This window comes from Pinus tabuliformis, chromosome 3_1 (assembly GCF_031772625.1).
Source record: "Pinus tabuliformis cultivar Carrire ecotype Pingquan chromosome 3_1, CPIR1, whole genome shotgun sequence".
NCBI classification, from domain to species: Eukaryota; Viridiplantae; Streptophyta; class Pinopsida; order Pinales; family Pinaceae; genus Pinus; species Pinus tabuliformis.
The window spans coordinates 654,374,937-654,380,079 of NC_142301.1; the positions used below are offsets into that span (position 1 = coordinate 654,374,937).

Here is a 5,143-nt window from a genome sequence, read left to right on the forward strand (position 1 = left end):
TTAACCCTCCATTACTTGGCGATAGTCAAGGACCCTCGACCCATCCATGATTCCTAATATCTTGCAGTGGCATTTTTATTCTAGTTGGATGCCAAATACTCATTATAGAGGGCATGCCTCATAATTTCTAAGAAATCTCACTTCTATCAAACATCAATGTAAATGCAAGGAAAGGAAGGAATTCTAAGACATATCATGACCACTGGGGTGTCAACACAAAGATCCTTCTTGACAAGTTATGATATTTCAAAATTATTGAACAAGGTGTTCATGCAACCATGAATAGTTGCAACATGTTATCCATGTCATTCAGTGGTGAATCTTGCTTTTGCAAATGAAAATAAATTAAAAGCATTATCCAAAATAGAGTATCAATACATCTAAAAATTGAATCACAAATGTAATTATGAGTTAATGGATTAGAACAAAAGTTGGGTTATGAAATGAAGAATATCTAATTATAGTTCTGATGATAAATGAAAGGAAACGGAATAAAAAAAAAAATCTAGTTATAAATTATTAGTATGCAATTTAGATAAAGAGAAAAGGATCGATATGCGACTTAAGTATAAATTGAAAGAGTTACTCACATAATTTGTAAATGAGATACAAACCAAGCTACATTACAAAGCTAATGAAACAGGGGCAACATGGTTGAATTATCGGGCCCTTCTCAACCAACATCATGTTTCTTGAGAAGGATTAAACCAAAATCACCTCCTGAAAAAAAATCAACAATGGATTTTTATTAATCTATCTCAAAAATACATAAGAAAATGCAAAAGTTCCTAGTGATCAGATCAATCAAAATATATATTTAAAACATTATACTATAGTTACTTATGAGACTGATGGATCTTTACAATATGCAGGGGTCAAGTCATATAGTTTTTACATGGCGAATGTAACAAGCAGGTGTATTCCATGAATACCCTGTGTTTGGCATAGTAATTTTCAATACATATAAAAATAAATCATGTTGGGTAAACTTAGTGGATTCCCATGCAATTTTAGAATTTAACCCAAATTACACAAACTGCAAATCATTGGAGGCATGTGAATTTGTGTGAACTATTGCATAGGACCAATTACCTTATTTAAATGGTCCATATTGAGGTTTGTTGACTGTGATGTTTACTAGTGACTAATTTTTCCTTCAATAATCTTGGAGTTGATCCAATGAACACAAGAGCTTCCTAAAGGTGCCAGAAAGAAAACCCATGTTTTGTTTCTTACTTTGGAGGTCCACAACCATATCAACCATGGATGGGGATTATTGAATGTTGTGTGGGTTACAAGGCTTGGATTAAAATCGCCATTAGTGCTAAATAATATTAATTAATCCCTTTAAATCATTAAAACATTGGAAATAATAATAAATAGTTAACAAGTTACCTTGTATCGCTTTAGGTGCAATTTTTCCCATTAATGGCATGGAAAAGATTATAATATTTCAATAAGAGCAGAGTTTATAGGGTCAAAAGGGGGTTGATTAATAATGATGATAGCATCAATTTAGAGCACTCACAATAAAATCAATAATGTTGATAACAATGAAAAAAATGATCAATAACCATGAGAAAAACAACAACAATGAGTATTTTTCATCATTGTGATCACATTCTTCACTTTCGTTATTAGTCATTGATTTTTATCATTGTTATCATCATCATTGTTATGTGATTTATATGAGATAAATTCCATTACATTTAAATGCCAACCCGGGGCTTGTAAGCTTGCAAGATGCATGCACAGTATGTGTGGGATCAAAGCTCATGAATCATTCTAGTTGTAAAGAAAAGGAATCATTCTGTAATATAATCAAATATGAAGAAACTGATTCATGAAGGAAACCTAAGACGATCTCATTTTCTTCACATAACTGATAGTAAGTGTGACCAGAATTCAATTGCTCTAAATATCATGTCTAGATTGCTTATATATGCACGAATATGACTATAGTATGATCTTGTGTTCTATGCCATTTAGTGAATTTATAAACCATTTGTGTCCAAAGGAAATTAAATCTTTGATGAACAAACTAGATTCAAAAGTCAGTGACTAGTTCTTTGTTCTAGACCTCCTTATGAGGCATAGGAAGTAGTCTTTGACTTAACAACTTAAGTGTTCTTGCTATAAAAACGAGGTTAGATTTGAGCATTAGATAATTATAGATATTGTTCACAATCAACTGAAACATATCACTGAAATGTGAAATAAGGTATCGTTTAGGAAAAGTATAAAGGCCGTAATAAAATTGATTGCTAATTTCTTTACAGCTAACCTCCCAAAGGGATTTGAAGTACAATTTTTCACCTTGATTTTTCTTGTACATGTAGAAAGTGATTATTCATTTATCAAAATATGACTATAATAACTCTGAATTGCATTAAATTATAGTAGCACAAAAGAAAATGCAAGAGACAACATATCAAACCAACATGAAGACTATAAATAAATGGGTAAATATATGAAAAAGAAAGGAAAAATAAAATGCTACAATTTACCTAACTGTATAGCTACAAAGATAAAATCAAGTGCTACAATAAGATGATCTAAATGCTACAATATAAAACCCAAATCAAAATTGGAAACTAATTTAAGTAAAAAAATACAAAACAATGGGATGTTACTTGGGTCGAGGTTTCCTTCCCGACCTATGAAACGTGCTTGGAGGAAAATTAGATCAAGTCACAACCAATGAGAAATGTCTTTGGAAATCAACCAACCTCATATATTAAATATCATACCTCTAATTACAGAATAATAGAGCTCAATTCTTTGGACTAAAAGAGCATGTTGAATTCATTTCCCCAATCTTGGAATTGGGAAGAAATTACAAAATACCATTTACTCAATCTGAAAGAATATGAATCAATTAGGTATCTTTGAGAATAAATTACAACCTAATTTCTAACCATAAGCCAATTTTATTTTGCCTATTCTGCGAATATGAGCATAATTTGTATTTGCCTGTTTTTTTTAAATATGGGCACAACATGAAATCTAGGAAAACCTTAATTAAATAACCAACCATTAATCTCAAATCATGCCTTATTTTGTCAAATGGCCCTCACCTTACTCAATTTGGGGCATCCTACCAAGAAACCCATGTTCTATATCCTTTAAGATTCACCTTCATTCGCACATAAATCACCTTCAAAGATCATTTCTTGGAAATTGTTGCCAACTTTGACCATAACCATGAGTTGGAGGCTCATACATGCATCCTAGGTGCACTTTGAGTATCAAAAAATCATTATTATCGAGGGTACTAGCAAGAAAACCCCTATTCTAGCAAGGGTACTAGGAGTGATTAATTAATAAATAAAAGACGATAATAAAAAAGGCTGTGATTAATTAATAAATAGAAGAGGATAATAAAAAAAGCTGTGATTAATTAATAAATAGAAGAGGATAATAAAAAAGTGCTGTGATTAATTAATAAATAAACGAGGATAATAAAAATAAAAATAAAAAGAAAAAGAAGCTGTGATTAATCAATAAATAAACGAGGATAATAAAAATAAAAAGAAGCTGTGATTAATTAAATTAATAAATAAACGAGGATAATAAAAATAAAAAGAAGCTGTGATTAATTAATCAATAAAAAAATTTGGACCATTTCTCGATTTGTGCGTGTCATCCTTGCGCAGGGGCCATGCTAATCTTCTCTGTATCGTTCCAATTTTATCGGATGTCTCCGAAGAGACACTAGAGACTGCACTCTACTTCATTATCCAATGTCTAAATGTATTTCGCGTTACGCATGTGGGAATATATTGCGACGTTCTGTATGTACGTGTTACCAATAACAAGAAGCCGATGATGTTTGTGTCGAATAATATTCATTCATTGGTTTGCGTGAGATTTGGGGTTTGAATCTCAGTGGGAATTTAGTATTATCATCAACTATGCGCTCTCACATTTACATTTTGTGGTTTGCAAGACGGTTACCATAATTGTTACAGCGAGAGCGTTTGCGGTCCAACGGTTACGGTTAGAGCTTCCTTCCTTCCTTGTGCGGAAGGTGAGCAGGCGCAGGTGTTTGCCGCAAAGCGTTTGTAGTCCAACGGTTAGGATAATTGCCTTCCAAGCAATAGACCCGGGTTCGACTCCCGGCAGACGCATCGTCAGGTCCTTGATCTATTTTTAGATTTGTATTAGATTGGATTCCAATACAAATACATACATACATTTAAATCCCAGAAGATCTCCGCTCCGCGATGTTACAATGGAAAAAGTAAAATCCGATTCCAGCTGTGTCCTCCCTCATACATACAAAAACAGTTTTGAAACCCCGTTGCCGCGATGAAAAAAGAACAATCCCATTCCAGCTCTGTCCTCCCTCATACAAAAACAAAAACATTAACATTTTTAAAACCCGCAATGTAAAATAAAATTAAAATTCCGTTGCCGGGACTCGAACCCGGGTCTCTCGGGTGAGAGCCGAGTATCCTAACCAGCTAGACTACAACGGAGCTGTGATCGCTTTGTGCATGGACGTTTCTGTGAAACCCAGAGCCACATCCATCACTCACTCTACTCTAATAATAGGTTGCCTCAATCTACCAAAAAGGAGAAGTATGGACTTATTTTATTTCATCATCCCACCGCACCGCACCGCACCGCATTAAAAGAAAAACAAACACAAAGTGCTCAAATCTTATTTCGCACCGCATTAAAAAAAAGAAAAAGAAAAACACAACCATTGGTTGTGAAACAGAGCAACGAGGTTCCACCGAGATTTGAACTCGGGTTACTGGATTCAGAGTCCAATGTCCTCACCACTAGACCATGGAACCACATGAAATGCCAAGCATAAATTATCCCAACAATTCCCCATACGAATTTTGCAATGAACAGAAATTCATATTGATGCCACCACTACTTCTCAGATTCACAAGTGTGTTTTGGCCACACATCTTACAAACTTAATTATTCCTATTCATGTGTCGCAAATTTTGAAAATCGTGTGGAACTAACCGTTGTAAAAATCCCACCATCTCTAACCCAAATGCGCGCGCTTCTGTCCAACCAGTGCCTCTCTCTCATATGAAGGTTTGGAACCTTCACCCAATAATAATGGTAATCGTAATCGTGCACAATAAATAACATAACTCAATATTGTCGCAAAATTTTG

At 33.9% G+C, this 5,143-nt stretch overlaps 4 non-coding genes across 4 annotated transcripts; 1 reads left to right on the top strand and 3 right to left on the bottom strand.

The window, feature by feature from the left end:
* Positions 1-3,610: 3,610 nt before the first annotated feature.
* On the bottom strand, positions 3,611-3,713 carry LOC149188762 (U6 spliceosomal RNA). Its single transcript, XR_016256605.1, has one exon. It is a non-coding gene; the product is annotated as a U6 spliceosomal RNA (small nuclear RNA).
* A 345-nt stretch (positions 3,714-4,058) lies between these two features.
* Positions 4,059-4,130, top strand: TRNAG-UCC (transfer RNA glycine (anticodon UCC)). The gene has a single exon. It is a non-coding gene; the product is annotated as a tRNA-Gly (tRNA).
* Positions 4,131-4,408: 278 nt separating this feature from the next.
* On the bottom strand, positions 4,409-4,481 carry TRNAE-CUC (transfer RNA glutamic acid (anticodon CUC)). Its single transcript has one exon. It is a non-coding gene; the product is annotated as a tRNA-Glu (tRNA).
* Positions 4,482-4,733: 252 nt separating this feature from the next.
* TRNAQ-CUG (transfer RNA glutamine (anticodon CUG)) lies at positions 4,734-4,805 on the bottom strand. Its single transcript has one exon. It is a non-coding gene; the product is annotated as a tRNA-Gln (tRNA).
* Between the last annotated feature and the right edge of the window lie 338 nt (positions 4,806-5,143).